Raw genomic sequence first — 18,936 nt, 5'->3', positions numbered from 1 at the left:
CTCCAGTTTATTTTACAGTAAAGGAAACTGGGGTAAGCTGGGATAAGTGACTTGCCCAGGGTCACACAGTAGCAAATCTCTGAGGTCAGCTTTAAATTGACACCAGGCCTGGCACTATATCCACTGAGCTGCCTAGCTGCCCAGTCTTTTTTTTTTTTGGTTTTTGCAAGGAAATGGGGTTAAGTGACTTGTTCAAGGTCACACAGGTAGGTAATTATTAAGTGTCTAAGTCTGGATTTGAATTCAGTACTATATAGCTGCCCCTTTCTAATGCTTATCTCTGATTTTAAGTAAGGCTTCACAGAACAAACTGGGTAAGAGTTGGTTGTCTAGTTAGGAAAGGAGCTTGGGATAGAAGGAATATGGTTCTATTTAGCTTGGGCTAAATTCCTTCTCCACATTTGACCAAATATAGCCCACGAATGATGTTATAAATGGTCCAAATGGCCTTTGGCAGGAAAAAAGTTCCCCACTCCTACTATATAAGTTCTGGGTGTATTTGTTCAGTCATTTTAATCATGTGCCACTTTTTGTGGCCCCACTGGAATTTTCTTGGGAAAGATACTGGAGTAGTTTGCCATCTCCCTCTTCAACTCATTTTACAGATGAGGAAACTGAGGCAAAAGAGTGAAGTAATTTACCCAAAATCATACAGTTTGTAAGTGTCTGAAATCAGCTTTGGACTCACAAAGAGGAGTGTTCCTCAGAAGCGGAATTCTATCCACTCTGCCACTTACCTGCCAGAAAAGATTAATGTGCTTGATAAAATAAAGAACCATACAAGACTGTACATAATTACCTGTTAAATGACAAAGGCCTATTATATTCCTCATATTGGAGGAGCCCAGAGAAAGGAGGAGAAAAATTTAGAGTGTTACCATCAGGAAAGGCTCAGAAAAGGCCGAACTTTGAAGGATGGAGATAAATGAAGAAGAGGCAAGCCCATCCTTTTTCCTCTTTTCCTGTTATCTCAGGGGATGACACTGAATATAGCTATATAGCTACATAAAACCAGACACTGCCCCTGGACTTCAAACACCTGTTGAGGAAATTTCCTCTACCAGTGCAACTTGGTACTTGAAGTATAATTTATATTATATATATATTATACAATATTATATTATACTCAGGGATATTGAGAGGTTAAGTGATTTTTCCAGGACCATATGTGTCAGAGATGGGACTTGAACTCTTGTCTATCTGACTCCAAGGGACATGCTTTAACCTCTACTCCATTTTGCCTTTCAAGATCACCTAGCAAAAATAAATAGTAAAATAGGAACTCCTCCCCACCTTTGTCCTACTTTGTATTATTCTTTGCCTTCCTCTATACCAGGGGTGGAACATCCGACCCTAAGGATCCTAGAAGGCCAGTGACATAATTTGTTCTGGCACTGCCAAGGTAACCACAGCAGAGAGTTAAAATTCAATAAATCTAGGAGGATTTTAGGGATAAATTCATTAAATATTTGGATGATTTTAAAGTTTTGGTCCTTGGTAGAAGAAATTGTCCCCAATCCTGCTCTATACCACAGCCTTCCTTATAGTGGCTGATCTTCACATTTGCTTATTTTCTCATCTCTGTGACACTGCAATAGCCTTCTAATTGGTCTCCCTGCCTCAAGTCTCTCCCTGCCCCAAATTCATTCCCTAAAGCTACCAAAGTGATCTTCTAAACAAAGCACAGTCCAGACCATTGAACTCAAGTTCTCCTGTTCATGAGTTCCAGTGGCTCCCTATTATTTCTAGGATAAATGTCACCAAAGCCTGCTCACATCTGCTATTTTACTAACTGTATTGTTTATGGTGAAGGAATTTAGCTTCAGATTTCATTTTCTCATATGTAAAATGGGAATGAGTAATAGACCCCAAATAAAGGGCTTTGAAAACCATGAAATATTATGTAAATGTTATCATTATTGTCTTGGTTAATCAATTAAAAAGAAAACCAAGTCCCAGAGAGATTAACCCAAGGATAAAGTCCTTTCTCTTTTTCAATCAATAAACATTTATTAAACACAGAAGGATTAGAAGAGACAAAAGATAGTCCTTGCCTTCAATGATCTTATAATCTAATGGGGAGGAGATAGCATGTAAACAAATATTTACAAAGCAAGCTATATACAGAATAAATAGGGATAATTAAAAGAGGGAAATCATTGGGATTAAGAGAGGTTAAGGAAGGCTTCCTGTAGAAGATGGAATTTTACTGTGACTTAAAGGAAGCCAGGGAGTGAAGTGATCAGAACAGAGGAGGGAGGGTGTTTCAGGAATGAGAGAATAGCCAGAGAAAATGACTGGAGCTAAGAGATGGAGTGAATTTTTTGTGGAAAACAGCCAAGAGACCAGTGTTATATGATCTAACAGGGCACGGTGAAGTCTAAGACATATGAAGACTGCATCTGCCATCTCCATAACTTTGCAATGGTTGTCCAGCATCTCTACAATGTTCTCCCTTCTCATCTCCACCTCATACTTTCTTTGACCATCTTCATTACTCAAATTCCATGGTCTGAGGAGACCTTTCTCAATCTCTTCTACTGCTTATGTCTTCCCCTCTGAGATCATCTTCTATCCACCTGGTCAAGATAATCTGTTTATGTGATTATTTACATGTTGTCTTCCCCCATGAGAATATGAACTTCTTGAGGGTAGCCTTATTTACTTTTTTTTTTGCATCCTCAACACTTTGTACCCTAGCTGGAAAAGAGTAAGTACTTAATTGATATTTGTTGACTTGACTTGACTAAAATACCTGTCTTCTCTCTCACATTCTCACTCCGCCACGAAAATACTTCCTGCCACTTGCCCCAACTGCAAAAACCTAGTTATAGTTTTGAATATGAGCAAAGATAAGGAGGAAAGATGGTAAAGAGAACTACATCCTAAAATAAAGAAATGTCACTGATAGAGAAAAGGAGAGAAGAGGACTTTATTGGATGAGTAGATGAGACAGGGTGAGGGAAAGCAGGGATGATGCTGAGTTAATTATTATTATTTATGAGGCAGCTAATTAGTATAGTGGGTGGAATGCTGGGCCAGGAGAAAGAAGACCTGAGTTCAAATGAAGCCAAAAAAAACTTAGCAGCTGTGTGAGTTCAGGGAAGTCATTTCACTTCTGTCTGCTTCAGTTGTCTCATCTGTAAAATGGAAATAATAATAGCATTACTTTTCAGGGAGGTTGTGATGATCAAATGAGGTAATATTTGTAGAGTGCTTTGCAAATCTTAAGTGCTATTAGGAATGTTAGCTAATATCATCATAATTACTATTACTTCCCAAGGATAATGTAAGAGTACAGTTAAGTGGTTCAGTGGATAGAGTGCTGAGCCTGGATTCAGAAAGATTCATCTTCCTAAATTTATATCCAGCCTCTGACAATGACTAGCTGTGTGACCCCTGGCAGGTCACTTCACTTGTTTTGTCTCCATTTCCTCATCTATAGAATGAGTTGGAGAAGGAAATGGCAAACCAGTCTATTATCTTCATCAAGAAAACCTGAAATGGGGTCATGAAGAGTCAGACATGACTGAAAAATGACTGAACGACCACACAGACAAGGTAGTAGATGTGAACAGGCTTTGGTAAATGACAGTGAAGAAGATCATTAGTTGGTATGGTGATAATTGCAACATTCAACTTTTCTCACATCTAGAAAGGGTTAAGACCAAAAGGTTGATGTCTTTCTTTTCCTGATTCAAGTTTCATAAGTGATTAAGCAGTCAGATGTAAAGAATTTCTGTCCCCAGGGTCCTGGGTTGCTAGGGAAAATTCTGATAGTACCAGAGCCCCTAATGTTTTCCGCCCCCTCCTAGACTTGGAGATGTCCACCCATTGGATCTAGGAAACAGCTTAATTAGCACTCCTCACCCGTGACACAAGTGTAGGGATCAGGCAACTAGGGTTGGCCCCAGTGATCATAATCATTTTGCAACTTCATCTTTCCCACCAACTCTATAATTTCTCAGGCGAAGGCAGGAATTGTTCCCACAATTTACACCCCAATACAAAGACTCCACCAGTAACATCTGCCTTTCAAAACTACATCTTCCCAGGAGCATTGGGTCGTATTAATGATAATATAAATCAAAATAGAGTAGGTTCACATCTGGGTAGGAAGTTGAAACTATGGGAGGAGAAAGACTGGGAAAACCATCAGGGCTCAATGTTTCCCCCTCCTTCTCTGGTGTGTATGTGGGGGGGTTTCTGATGATCTGATGTCACCTAGTGCCTTCTGGTTGGTTTAAACTGAGCTTCAGTCCAACATTGGTTTAATTAACTCATTAGGCTTTCTCTGCTCCCTTCAACCCACTCCAGACCCCTGCAGCAACCTGCTCCCCTGTTCTCACACACTGCAATTAAAATTCTTTGAATCCAAGTTATTGTTGCAAATGACAATAACAACAAAAGTCCTAATTGAAAAAAAATTCCCATAGAAAGAAGGAGTAATTCCCACCCTAACAACATCAAAGGACAGAATGTTGTCTAAGCACTTTCTTTGAGAAATGAAGTCCTATGTCCCAGTTTTCATATTCACAAAATAATACACAAAGGGCCCTTTGATGAGGAAATGAGACTGGAGAGTGGTCTGATAGGTAAGCGGGTGGTAGGAAGACAAATATCCTGGAGGAGGTTGGACTTCCTTGTATGAGACCTTATGACCCATTCTCTAAAAGGCTCTCCCATTCTCCCTCTGCCACCCTTCCTACATTCTATAACAGAATTCTTACATGTTTCTGTGCCCTAGACCCTGGATTCTTCACAATAATATTTTAATTCATAAAATAAAATATTTTGAATTAAAAAGAAACTATTTCAATGAGAATATTGTTAATTAATTTAATTAAAAATTAATTAAAACTAATAAATTAATTTAAATCATATAGACTAAAATCTTATAAAAACCATACAGATCATATCTATTCAAAGGCTGTGAATCTTAAGATCTTGTGGACTTCCCTTTGATTCAGTAATACCACTACTACCCCAAAGAGATCAAAGAAAAAGGAAAATGCCTTCTATGTACAAAAATATTTAAACAGTCTTTTTTGTAATAGCAAAGAATTAAAAATTGAGGGGATGCCCATCAATTGGGGAATGGCTAGACAAGTTGTGATGGTGTATAATTGTGATGAAATGCTATTGTACTATAAGTTATGATAAGAGGAGGTGGTTTCAGAAAAAACAGAAAGACTTATATAAACCGGTATAAAATGAAATGAACAGAACTGATGGGTTCTGGTCCTTCATTATCAAAGAAAACCAAAATAACATCACTGTTTTAGCAAATTACAGTTTGTCCAACTAGGGCTGATCAGATCAATATGAGCTTGGAATGCTCTACCACAGATCGAGCACAAATGGTTCATATGATCACCCAGGGTGCTTACTCTAAATTTACGGATGTCATGCTTCCTTTGAGCTGCTTCAATTTTGCCTTCCTCGTAGAGTGCAGCACCCTCACTGATGAGGGCATGCCATATTGGATGGTCCTGTGTCTACCATGCTGTACAATCAGTTCTAAAGTTCTTCAATGAGACCTTCAGGGTGTCTTGGTATCGCTTCTTCTGACCCCCTTGTGAACACTTGCCCTATGTGAGTTCTTCATAAAATAGTCTTTTGGGCAAATGTATGTCTGGCATTCTAGCAATGTGTCCAGTCTACTGTATTAATGTTGGAACTTGAGAAAGGACCTCAGAATTTTGTATCTTCTCTGCCAGGTGATCTTCAGAATCTTCCTAAGACAATTTAAGTGGAAGTGATTCATTTTCCTGACAAGGCATTGGTAGACTGTCCAGGTTTTACAGGCCATATAGCAATGTTCTGTGGACCTTCAGTTTGGTAGTTAGTCTAATACCTCTTCTCTCCCACACTCTATTCCCAAATACATGTGTCAATCTCTCTGTCAATGTGTACCTCCTTGGAAAGGACACTGCCAAGGTAAATGAACTTGTTCATAGTACTCAAAACTTATCCATTTGCTGTAATTGATGGTTCCACATATGGATGGTGTGGTGCTGGCAGATGGAGCACCTCTGTTTTCTTGGTGTTAATGTTAGACCAAAATTAGCACAAGCAGCAGAGAATCGATCCATATTATGTTGCATCTCAACTTCAGAATCTGCATTGAGAGCAGTCATCTGCAAACAGAAGATGATTCACCAACACTTCCTCCCCTTTGGTCTTGGCTTGTAGCCTTTTCAAATTGAAGGATTTACCATCAGTGCAGTGGCTGACTTTGATGCTGTGCTCATCTTCTGTGATGGCATTTAATAACATGACTGAGAACATCATGCTAAAAAAACATGGGAGCAGGGCGGCTAGGTGGCATAGTGGATAAAGCACCGGCCTTGGAGTCAGGAGTACCTGGGTTCAAATCTGGTCTCAGACACTTAATAATTACCTAGCTGTGTGGCCTTGGGCAAGCCATTTAACCCCATTTGCCTTGCAAAAACCTAAAAATAAAAAATAAAAAGCATGGGAGCAAGGACACATCCTTGTTTCACTCCATTGATGATGGGGAAATCTTGAGAGCATCCTTCATGATCCAGAACCCAGGCAAGCATACCATCATGAAATTGATGTACAATACTGATGAACTCCAGGCAATCAAATTTTGATGTAATTGTAAACCCTCATGACTGACGGTATCAAAGACCTTGGTCAGATCTACAAATATTGTATAAATATTTCTGTTCTATTCCTGGCATTTTTTTTAGGCGGTAAACACCATATTAACTGTTCCTCCACCCTCTCTGAAGTCATATTGGTTCTCAGGGAGGTGACCATCTCCCAGGAAAAGGATCAGCCTATTGAGAAAGACTTTAGCAAGAATCTTACCACAATGACTAAAACAGAAATACACTTGCGATTGAAGCAGGACAATCTATTCCCTTTATCTTTATAGAAATGGATGATGGAGGCCTTCCTTGACTTCTTGGGGGATAACCTCTACATGCATATAACCTGGAAAATTTTAGTCAACTTTTGAATGAGCAATGTACTCCCTATCCAGATTTCAGCTGGAATAGAATCAGCACTAGGTGATTTGCCACTTGGAAGAAGCCTAATGTCATTCAAAACCCTCTTCTTTAGTTGAAACTTTAACTGGGGATTGATTGACTTCAACTTGACGCAAAAATCAATGATTTCTGCGTTGATTGATGATGGTCTATGTACTATGGAAGTGTTCAGTCCATCTCTCTAGGATCATGTCCCTATCATTAATCAATGTGGCTCAATCAGCACTGAGTATCTGAGATGCACCATGGGTCTTTGGTTTGTTACCTTATCATTCATGTACAAAAGAGGATAAGCTTATAATTCTGGGTGACTTTAATGCTAGAGTAGGCTCAGACTACCAAACATGGCAGGGAGTCTCTGAAAGGAATGTAAAAGGAAACAACAAAAGCAATGGTCTACTACTGAAAACTTTTACATCTCATGACCTGGTCACAAACATTGTCTTTCCTTTTTCTAAACACAATAAAACTTCCTGGATGTATTCTCACAGCAAACACTGGCTTCTAATAGAACTAGTAGAACATAGTATACTCTAAAAGAATATTGTTATGATGATCAACTATCAAAGCCTTAGCTACTCTAATCAATACAGTGATCCAAGACAATTCCAAAGGATCCATGTAGAAAAATGCTGTCCACTTCCAGTTTCACTTACATGTTAAAAACATTGGAATTTACATATACTGACCCCAAGACTTCCATTGGAAGTTGGTTTATAGATCACAGTCATGGTACATTTTTTTCTTCATATGCATTTCTTTCTAGGGGAAAAAAAAGTGAAGTTAAAAAAGATTAAGATGTTTGATTAATTGAGTTTTTACTACTTTACAGCCTCTGCCTCTGAGAAACTTTTTTCAACATATTGCGTGACTTTGGACAAGTCATTTCATCTCTCTGCAATACTCAGTTTCCTCATCTGTCAAATGAGGAGGTTGGACTGAAATTTAGCTTATAATGTCTAAGGAAGTGGACAGCTATATGACCAAGTAGACAGAACACTGGACTTGGAGTCAGGAAGTTCTGAGTTTGAGTTTTGTCTCTGATAGTAGTGTGTCCCTGGGTAACAGTGCTCTGTGACTCTTTTTCATGTATAACTTTGTCATCACCTGGAGCTTTATCATATTCTTCCTGCATGTGCCATCTGTATTCCATTCTGATCATTGACTTTAATTATTCTCCACCCATGGAACCACCTTGAACTTTGATTAGTCAACTGTAACTTTAATTTTGTCCAGCTCCAGTCATCCATGGCATTTCTGAACATCTCTAGCTATGCTATGAAGAGAATTTCACATTGGCTATCCCCATCCTGCTTTCAACTCCCACATATATATTGTTTTCCTCCATTAAATGAAAACTCCTTGAGGACAGGAACTGTCTAGGATCTTCAGTGCTGACCCAAAGTAAACATTTAGTAAAGTCTCTACCTCCCTATCTGGAAAAAGAGGATTTGCTACCCACATCACAGCATTGTTGTGAAGATCAAATTAGATTAAATTGGTAAAGTGATTTATAAAACAGTTTCATACTAGTTATTACTCTAGCACTAATATTTCAAAAATCCATAATCAAGACTTCATCAATCAAAGCCTTCTAACTGTTCTTCCTAACTCAAGAGACTTGGATTTTTTTCTCCTTCTCACCACACATCTGCCAGACCTAAAGCACAGATCTGGCCATGTTACTACTCTATTGAATAAACTCCATGGACTCCCCATTACCTCCAGGATAAAAGGGGAAAAAAAGATCTGCTAACATTTAAAACATTTCAGTTTGGCCACATCATATATTTCTAATTTTCTTATACTTTTCTCTTCTCCTCATAGTCTAAACTCCAACAATACTCTCCTTTTTTCTATTTCTAACATTTACTACTATCACTACTTATTTTAGTGTGTTTTCATTGACTATCTTCTAAAGTTATCCATTAGCTCCTGGATTCCCTGGCTTCTTCAGTACTCAGAAAGATACCTTGAATGCTTTCCCTTATTTTGCTTCCTAGCTTCCCTGACTTTCATCAAATCTCATTTCCAATGCCACTTTCTGCATGAGGCCATTTCAGAGTCCCCACTCTTTTTTCTTTCTGAGATGACCTCTCATTGAGCATTTATGTTTTGTATGTGCTATGTTATTTGCACATTCTCTCTCTTCCACAAGAAGCTCCCTGTGAGCAAGGACTGATTTTTATAGCTGTTTGTATCACCAGCACATTTCCTGTACTTAATAAATGTTGGATGATTGACTGACTTGTCTAAGACCTGTTTCTACAACTGTTTTTTTTAAATTTACTCCAAGTTTTGTGGGTATACACCAACTTGCCCCAAGAAAAACAAGAATAAAAAGTGATTTCACATGAAACTCCATCATTTTTATTTCTGTTGTATATTAATTTTAATAAAATAGCATCAAAAGAAGCTTGCTTACTCTCATGTCTCTTTCTGAACTTTTTCTTTTATATCTTTTTTCTAAATTTTGTTGCACTGTTATTTATTTAATGTAGTCAGTAGTTCATATATTGTTGGTTTGATTTGGTGTCAGTTCATATGAATGTTTCTGGTTTTCTTCATATTTTTCATTTAGCATACACAATAATATTTCATTCACTTCAAATCCAACAATTTGCTCAGCTCTTTCCCAATCACTGGACACATAGGTTGACTCCAGATTTTTGCTATTATGAATAAAGCTGTTATGGATATTTTTACATATACAGCCTGTTTTTCCTATTTTTAATAGCATCCTTAGGATATAGTCCAGTAAGAGATAATGGGGCCTTAGAGGTTATGAACAATTTTATAGCTGTTACTTTATAATGCCTTATTATTTTCCAAGAAGATTATATCAGTTCTCAGCTCTACTAGTGAAGTCAATATATTTAGTTCTTCAGTTTCACTAACATTGTTTCTTATTATTTTTCATCTAACATTAAAAACAACTGCTGACCTCAAGGTGATGAAGAATTACATCTACTCTCTGTCTACTAAGGTCCTACCCATTCACTCCCCTCAACTTTAGACTCACAGAAAATATATGAACCAGGTTAAATCCTGGAGAAAATCAATCTTTAATTAGAAGGGCTAGGTTAGGGGTAGGTTCCCTTTTTCTCACATTCTTTAGATGCTTATGCTCCAACTCTGGTTTTCCTAAGAAAGGTTTACTTATAGCTTAGTTTTGGGACTCATGTCTAGGGAAGTAGAAAGGCATTCACTGAACAATGGATCATGTTTTGCAGGGATATGTGATAGCCAGCTCAAACTGGCTCTTTCAGAGCTGATTGTGAAATTTTCTTTGACAGAATTTGCACCTTAGATATCAGCAAATGCTGCAAACAAGGTCCTGATTTAATCTTATTGATTTTCTAGACTTAAGAAGAATATCATGCTTACATGAATGTAAATTCATTCCCCCTTTCCCAGACAGTTAAACATTTAACAGCACACTCTGGAATGTATGGGACATGTTTATTCATTTTATTTCCTACTCTTCCTAAGAGTTAAGGATACACCACCCTCTCAATTTTCAGGTTCAAAAGATAAGTGTCTCCTCAAATCATCATTCTCTCTCATTTCTATATCCAATCAATTGCTAAAGTCAGTTATTTTTATCACCCCCTTTCACTGACAGCATATCTTCATCATCTCATGCATGACCCATTGTAGTAACTTCTGGTTGGTCTCTCTGTCTCAAGCCTCTCCACATTCCAAACCATCTTCCATTCAATTTTGATCCAGTGACACTGATCTGCTTGCTAATGCTTGCACACTCTTGTCTCCATATTCTTTATATTTCACTGTTGTAACCTATGCCTGAAACTCTCTTCCTTCTCATTACCATCTCTTGGGTCCCTTCAAGTTTCAGACATTGAAGTCACAGACATGAAGACACCCTATTCAATGACTCAGGAAGGGAAGTTGATGTCTTGTGCAACTCTGCCTCCCTTAAATCCAATTCACACTTAAGTCAAGACATCACTCCATCAGTACTCTTTGGAAATGAAGAGCAAACAACAACAAAACACCCTTTCCAATCCTCCTTAATCTTAATGCCCACCCCTGAGATTCTCTGTGGTTTGATCTGTATGCATCTTGTTTTATACATAGTTTTGGGATGTTGTAGGCTGTGAGTTTTCAGACAGCAGGAATTCTTCCTTACCTTTCTTTGCATTTGGACATGGTTGGCACTGAGTACATGCTTATTGACTGATTACATATAAAAGAAATAGTACAACACCCACAGTACACATTGACAAAGCTAAAGCAATCTTTAATATGTAATTTATGATTACAGTTATAATCAATCAAGAATTTGATTCATAAATATTGGAACATAAAACAATTTTCAGAATACTGGTTAAGTGTTCTATATTTCATCTCAGCTCTACATCATCTCCCTCAAGGCAAATGTCATAAAAGTAATAATAATGATAGCTAATATTTATATTGTGCTTTAAGGTTTGCAAAGCTTTTTTCACATATTATTTCATTTGGTTATCAAAACAATCCTTTGCGGTAGATGCTATTATTATTCTCATTTTACAGAATGAGGAAACTGGGGCAGACAGAAGTAAGTGAAGTCACACAAACAGTAAATGTCTGAGGCAAGATTCAAATACAAGTCTTCCTGAGTCCTCATCTACCCTTCTAGCCACTCTACCACCCAGTTGTCTTATGTCAAGGCAGTGATCAAGTTCATCCATCTATTAGTGATCACTGCTCCAAAAAGACTTGGAGTTGTTGCCAGAGACTCCACCCTTTGCTGCCAGTAAACTCCAATCAAAGGACTCAGAACCTTTGGATTTCTTAAATTCATAAGAATTTTCCAAATCTCCCCATTCCCAAGCCAAGATTGATGCTCAGTTTGGTCACCTCCTCATGAAAAGAAATACAAACCTGAAGAGGCCAGAGGCCAGGCATAAGTTTGCCTAGGTGATATGTGGTTTAGTAGAGTAACCCCAGTCCTTCAAAGAAAGGATAAAAGGGAATTCACAGAGCGGGGTCAGAGTTCCTTTTTAAGCTTAACAGAGCAGACCATTCCTCATGCTTATCAGCTGTAGCTTTGACAAAACCTCCCCTCACTATAACTCTCAGGGAATAGAGGGCCAAGGGATCGCTCAGGGTTTGCTAATGATGACTCAGGTCATCCTAAATCATCAAGTCCTTCAGAGGTGAGCACAAGTTTCCCCAGAAGTACATAGGACAACTCAATGCAGGTTCTAGAATGATTCTTCTAGTCCCATTCCATGAATGCTTCATGTGGGTTTATAGTTCTTTCGCAAAGTAGTTATCAATATCTGACTTTTGGTGCTTCTTCTTCCAACATGCCTTTTCAACCTTGCCTTGTGTGGATCCTTGTTGCTTTGAACACATTTACCTGTCTTTCTCCTGGTTCAATTTTCCTCATGTAATTGGAAAGTGATGTCAAAACTCTCTAAATTCTACATCCTGTGGCAAAGCCTTGATTAGCTATCCCTGGTTACAATTTGGTTCATATTGGTTTTTTTCCTAAGAAGTCTTCTTGGCAGGCCATTTATAAAAAGAAAATCCCTCTAGATACCAAAATATTTATAAATAAACTAGATGCCCATAGATTGTGATACATAAGTGTAATGTAATGTACTGAATGTAATATACTATAAGAAATGATAAGTGAAAACAGAGAAGCATGGGAAAACTATAGATGAACTGATGCAAAGGGTCAAAGAAACAATGTACAAGGACTACAACCCTATAAATCGGGAAAAACTCAAATCTCAAAACAATCAAAAGTGAATGCTGCAAAACTATCAAAAACAAGCATGACCTCAAAGAAGACATAAGAAGACATCCCCACTCCTTTTCACAGGTAGAAAGACCAAGGGTGTGTTATATTGTATATTTTTTCAGAATTTTTCTGCATACTGATCAAGTGTTTATTCTTTTATTCCTCTTTATTTGTTATTATTATATTGGACAGTTCTCTAGAAGGGGAAAGGAGAAATTCTGTTATAAAAAAAACAAAAGCTTTCAATAAAATTTTATCAGGATGTTCTCTTGTCTCTTCTTTTAAACAAAGGATTGTACTCCAGTCAATTACTCTTTTGCATTTCTGGATTAGGAATAGTTATACTTGAACAATACATCTCTCTCCTTAAACTGATTCTTTGTTCCCACATGAAGATATTGAAACACAAGTTTAGTCCTGGAAAGTGGAAAGGGGGATGTAATCTTTCTTCAATATTGGTGGAGATTTACCCTTGTGTATCATGCTGAGCCAGTGGGCAAAAAAGTATGGGCATAAACATATTGATAAACCCAATTGGCCACATTGAGAAGATGCTAGTAGACAGTTATTCCAGACTGAGGGTGTGATATAAAGGAAAGTATTTTGGATTATGTATCAAGACATCCAATTTCAAATCCCAGGACCTCCACCCAGCAAATGTGGGAACCTTCCCTTTCCCTTAACTCCATTAGAAAGTAAGGTCCTTGAGGGCAGACGCTGTTTTTCTTTTTTCCTTGTGTTTATTTACATAGTGCCTAACAGTTCCTGCCAGGTAGGGAAGTTCTCAGTAAATGCTTTCTGACTGATTGACAGACCTTGAAAAATCACTTTACCTCTTCAATTTCCAGTTTTCTAATTGATGAAATGAGGTGTTTGTATTCAATGACCTCTAAGGTATCAAGAATAGACAGTGTGCATCCCCCACCCTTCCTTCTCTATCTGCAACAGTCCCTTCTTGTTTTCAGCATGAATGTCTGCATTGCTATATCTCTCTCTGCCAACCTTCTCCCAGCCCACGCTTGGCTTCCAAGTGGTTCCAAACCTACCACCTGAAAATACTCTTCTGCATTGCAGTCACTTCTCCAGGAGCTAGGTAAAGTTTCCTCTCTGTGCCATATCTCCTAACACTCCACAAACTATATGGATTCTTGACTCTAGCAGAAACTGAGAGAAATTTCACAATATCCCAATTCTCTCTGGAGTTTTTTGGTAGCCAGCCCAGGGCTCTAGGCTCTGTCTTTGTCTATATTTTTCTTTTCCATGACTTTGTTTGGCCTCCTTAGATCATACAATTTAGGGTTTGAAGGAACCTAATAAGTCCTAGTCTCTCATTTTGTAGATGAGGAAATGGTTACCAAGAGTAAGAGATTTACTCTCACCCTAGTTTATCCTAGACTCCAGAGGAGATAACAGGAGGGGTTATCCAGAACTAAAACCAAATAGGAGAAGCTTCTTTCCCCAAACGTCCACCAAAGACTGCCCTAGACCCAGTCTCTCTGGTTGGTCCCAGTCAGGACAAGTTCCAAGAAAGACCATTTTTTTTCCTATTCCACATCTTCTCCTACCCCCACCCTTCTTGCCAGTGCCCTCATTCCTTTTTCCTCCTCCTGAACCAATACGGACTACCACCTGCCCCTGCTGAAAACAACTTGGAAACCACTGTCCACTCTGATTCTTAAGTCTATTCTTCCCTTTTTTTTAAAGGTTTTTGCAAGGCAATGGGGTTAAGTGACTTGCCCAAGGCCACACAGCTAGGTAATTATTAAGTGTCTGAGGTCGAATTTGAACTCAGGTACTCCTGACTCCAAGGCTGGTGCTCTATCCACTGCACCACCTAGCTGTTCCTATTCCTCCCTTTTCTAATAGCAACAAACCATTTTTATGATGCAGATTCCCTTTATCCTAAGAACTCCTTGCCAACAGCTCTGCAAGTCACACAGAACTTGGAGGACCTTTCCATTCACCCTTCATCTGAATTTCTCTTATGTGTTTTGTCTTCCCTAATTCTAGTGTGAGCTCCTTGAGAGTAGAAATTGTCTTTCCCTTTTTGTATCTTCAGCACCATATTTGGGACATAGTAAGCACTTAAGTGGTTTTTTTTTTCATTTGTTTTTCCCTCTAATGACTGAGAACCAAATGTAGCCTTTGCCTTGAATCCCGTTCCCTTTTCCTTATTTCCCTATTCCCACCTACCTTTCTCATTTTTAGACCTAAAGATTTTCCCTGAACTAATGTTGTAATAAAGACCTGTAGCTTTAATCCTATTGTCTTGTCTTCCTTCTGTGAAAACCTCCTCTAACTGCTAAAATAGATAAAAACTCAAACTGCTAAAAATAGATGAAAATGGGGAAGTAGGTCTAGTGAGCCAGGAAGCACCTATTGAGTGGAGGGTATCTGAAGGAGGGGGAGGGGTAGCACATGGTAATGGAAAATGGTAAGGTGCCAAAGGCAATTCTGCCATCTTTAAAAGTTGCCTAGAATATCATCCAATTGCACATCTGCTTTCTCACTCTGCAGGTTCCAAGAAAACAGCTCATATCCAAATCATCAGTGTCTAGAGATTAGATCAGGGACCTTAGAGATCATGGAATTTAATCTTCTTCAATTGTACAAATATCAAACCTGAGGCTAATAAAGGTTAAATGACTTGCCTAGGGTCACACAGTTCATGAATCCCTGAGACAGAAGGATTCTTCACTCCAAGTCCATCACTCCATCTTCTGTGATCCACCTCACTAGAAGAATAAACCTTCTAAACAGGTCAAATACCCCACCACTACCAACAGCAATTCACAGGCTGCCTTTATTCCCTCTGCAACCAAAAAAAAGGGAAAACAGGAAAGATTTCCCTTGGGGATAAGATCCAGTATCTTGGGATCATACAAGACATCATAGGTTGGAATCAAAAGATGGTGTTGGCTCCAGATTTATTAAAAACATGTCTTCCCCCTCTCCCCAAAGCCTAGTGGAAAATGTTTACTGGGTGTATTTTTCTGGCCAGGAACATGCTTCCTGTCTTAGAAATGCCAAAAAATCACTGTCCAATTATGATTCTTAGACCCCTCAGTTCTTTCACTGTGAAATGCTATTTGACACAACAATGTACTCCCTTGAAAAATCTCCAGGCTCCTGAAGGCTGCTGGGCCCTTTGCTCAGAAACCCACCTCCCTTTCAGGAGGTCAGAGGAGCTGTCATTGGAAAGAAGAATTGAAATCCTTGGGGGGGCTTTGATTTGCCTTTCCAGAGGCGGTGACATTTCCTTTCATCTGGGCTGATTAGGACGTTCCTGGCCTGGGAAAGGAACTACTCAGAGGCAATCAATGCTGCAAACAACATTCCCTTATTAAGAGCCATTCCCACACTAGTATCAATAAGCCCTGCTTCTGACCTTTCTTCTCTTCTGACTCTTTCTCACTGAATGAGCCTAGCTGACAGCCCACTCTTAAAGTGTCTTTTCCTATAGATTTTGCTTGACAAGAAACCAAAAACCATACGAGATTTTTCTCTCTTCCCACTTCCAAACTCTCTAGTAAAACTCCAAAATACTTTATGAATTAATTCATCCTAATGGACTGGGTCCTTCATATGTCTAGAACAGAATGGGTTACCACCATAGCAGACATTTATCAATCAATCAATCACCTACTATGTGCCAGGAGATACAAGTAGAAAGAATAAACAATCTTTAATAGCAAGGAGATTATAGTCTAGTGGGAGACACAAGCACATAAAAATTCACACATAACATAAAATGATAAATATAAATATAGACAAAGTAGTTAAATACAAGTTATTTGGAGGAAAGGGGGACTAGTGGTTGGGGAGATCAGAAAAGATTTCATGCAGAAGATAGTACTTGGCCTTAAAAGAGTCAGACCTAAAAAGAGAGAACTCTCCCTGCTTGGGAGATAACCAGGGCAAAGGTGCAAAGAGACAGACGGAGTGTTGCTACAGATGGAGTGTTGCTAGTGATGAACAGAGGGAAGACCGGGTTGGCTGGATTGTAGAGTGTGGGAAGGAATAATAATATCTAATATGACTGAAAAGATAGACTGGGGTCAGGTTGTTATAATAATAACAACAACAATAGCTAGCATTTATATAGAGTTTTAAGGTTTGCAAAGCTCTTCTACATGTTATCTCTGATGAGTTTCCCAAAACCCCTGTGAGATGGATGCTATTATTAGAGCTTTAAAAAATTAAACAGAGAACTTTGCATTTTATTCAAATGAAAGAGCTATATGGTTAGATTTTTAAGAAAAAGTGAATCATTGCTGCAAAGTGAGGCCTGGGACAGATCTTAATTTAGAAAGGCCAAGGTCACCCATTGCATCCCAGGCCATCACCAATTATCTTGACAAGGCATAAGCCCTTGTCACTAGACTTTGATGCCTGGAGGAGAGAGTGAGACTTGGTAAAGTTCTTCCTCACTTAAATCTAATTCATAAGCAGGTCAAGATATCATTCTCATGATGTCTCTGGTCCTCTTTAAGAATGAAGGGTCACCATCACCAAGAGCAACAATAAGGAAAACTACTTTGGCAGCAGGGTACAGGATGGACAGGAGTCAGGAGAGATTTGACAGGGAGACTAACTAGAGGGAGTCTGGGCAAGAAGTGATGAGGACATGGTTGGGTAAATGGATAGAAGTAATTTGATGCAAGAAGTATAAAAGTAGAAATGGTAAGAGTTGGCTATTAGATGTATGAGGTGAAGAAAATGAAAATGTTCAGAGTAATACCAAAGTAAAGTACTTTTAGGTTCATCTATATTATCTCATTTAATCCTAATGACTCTCCCTTATGAGATAATATTTATTAAAGTGCTTAGCACAATGATTAATACATAGTAGACACTCCATAAATGCTTGTTTCCTTTCCTTCCAGTGTTGGGATTAATAATAGGGTGAATTTAGAATCTTCTCCTAGGGATAACTTTAATTACTAGATGGTCACTTTAGGTCTTTATATATAGGACTCATGTAGAGGAGTTTATATATTTTTTATAAATAAGACTTTAGTAGTCCTATTTAAAGGCAGACAATGAGAAAAACAACCTCTTCAATGCTGAGTCTATGTGTCTTCAAAAACCATAGTGAGTCTTCTCCAGCATTGCATTGGTGGTGATGTCTACTTGGAGAAGATGGACTATACCTAGTCTTTAAGGTAGAGAGCACATGTAGTAGAAAGATGCCACTGTAAAAATAAGAATACATTTATGTGAAGTAAAGTACCAAGAATGCACTCAGGTGCTCAAAGGATCACTAGTCAGACAGCCTATTGCTCACAGATATGTAGGTCTTTAGTTTTATGGACAATATTAATAGCATCTTGGGCACACACTGGGGTATACACCCCAGGGCTCAGAGTTCTGGTCTCTATCCTTCTCTCTGATTATTGTTCCTGGGCAGATTCACAAGGCTAAGTAGAAGGGATATCTTAGGGTAGGGTATGAATCAATAGTGACCCAAGACTGCAACTACCCCCATCCCCAAACAATCCATCACAAGGATGATGTGTTTTAAAAAGTATGTTAACCATGAATTCATGAATTAAATGAGGCTTGCTAAACTTATTATGATCAGGGGAAAAAATTGCATTCCTCACTTAAATGAAGCTGATTAAACTATTTATTGGATCCCTAGGAGCTTCAAAATTGGCACATAAATGTTTCAATCAGTGATCAAATATGGAGTCACTTTTGTCAGCTCAAACCTAGCAATAGGCCAATCCTTATAATTATTATTATTACAGTATTATTACAATATTCAATTCTTATTATTATTTAATTTTTCCTGTGACATACTATATAGATGATGATGTTATTATTACAACAGGACATTATGGGAAATTACTGTATCCTCCCATGATCTATTCCTAGAGGCCTCTAATGGGAGAAGAATATGAAGCAGGATCATAATATCATAGATCCAGTATTAGAAGGGACCTTCGTTGCCTTATTTAACAGGTGAGGAAACTGAAACTTAGAAAGCTTGCTTAGAGAACTATGGGGATTAGACATCAGAGACAAAATTTGAAATTAGATCCTCTGACGCCCAGTCCAAGGCTCTCATTCCTCTGCCTCACCAGACCAAAGACATCAATATGTAGTTAGATCTTTAAGAAAAAGTGAATCATTGCTGCAGAATGAGGC

This window comes from Macrotis lagotis, chromosome X (assembly GCF_037893015.1).
Source record: "Macrotis lagotis isolate mMagLag1 chromosome X, bilby.v1.9.chrom.fasta, whole genome shotgun sequence".
Lineage (NCBI taxonomy): Eukaryota > Metazoa > Chordata > Mammalia > Peramelemorphia > Peramelidae > Macrotis > Macrotis lagotis.
This window is presented reverse-complemented; position numbering follows the sequence as displayed.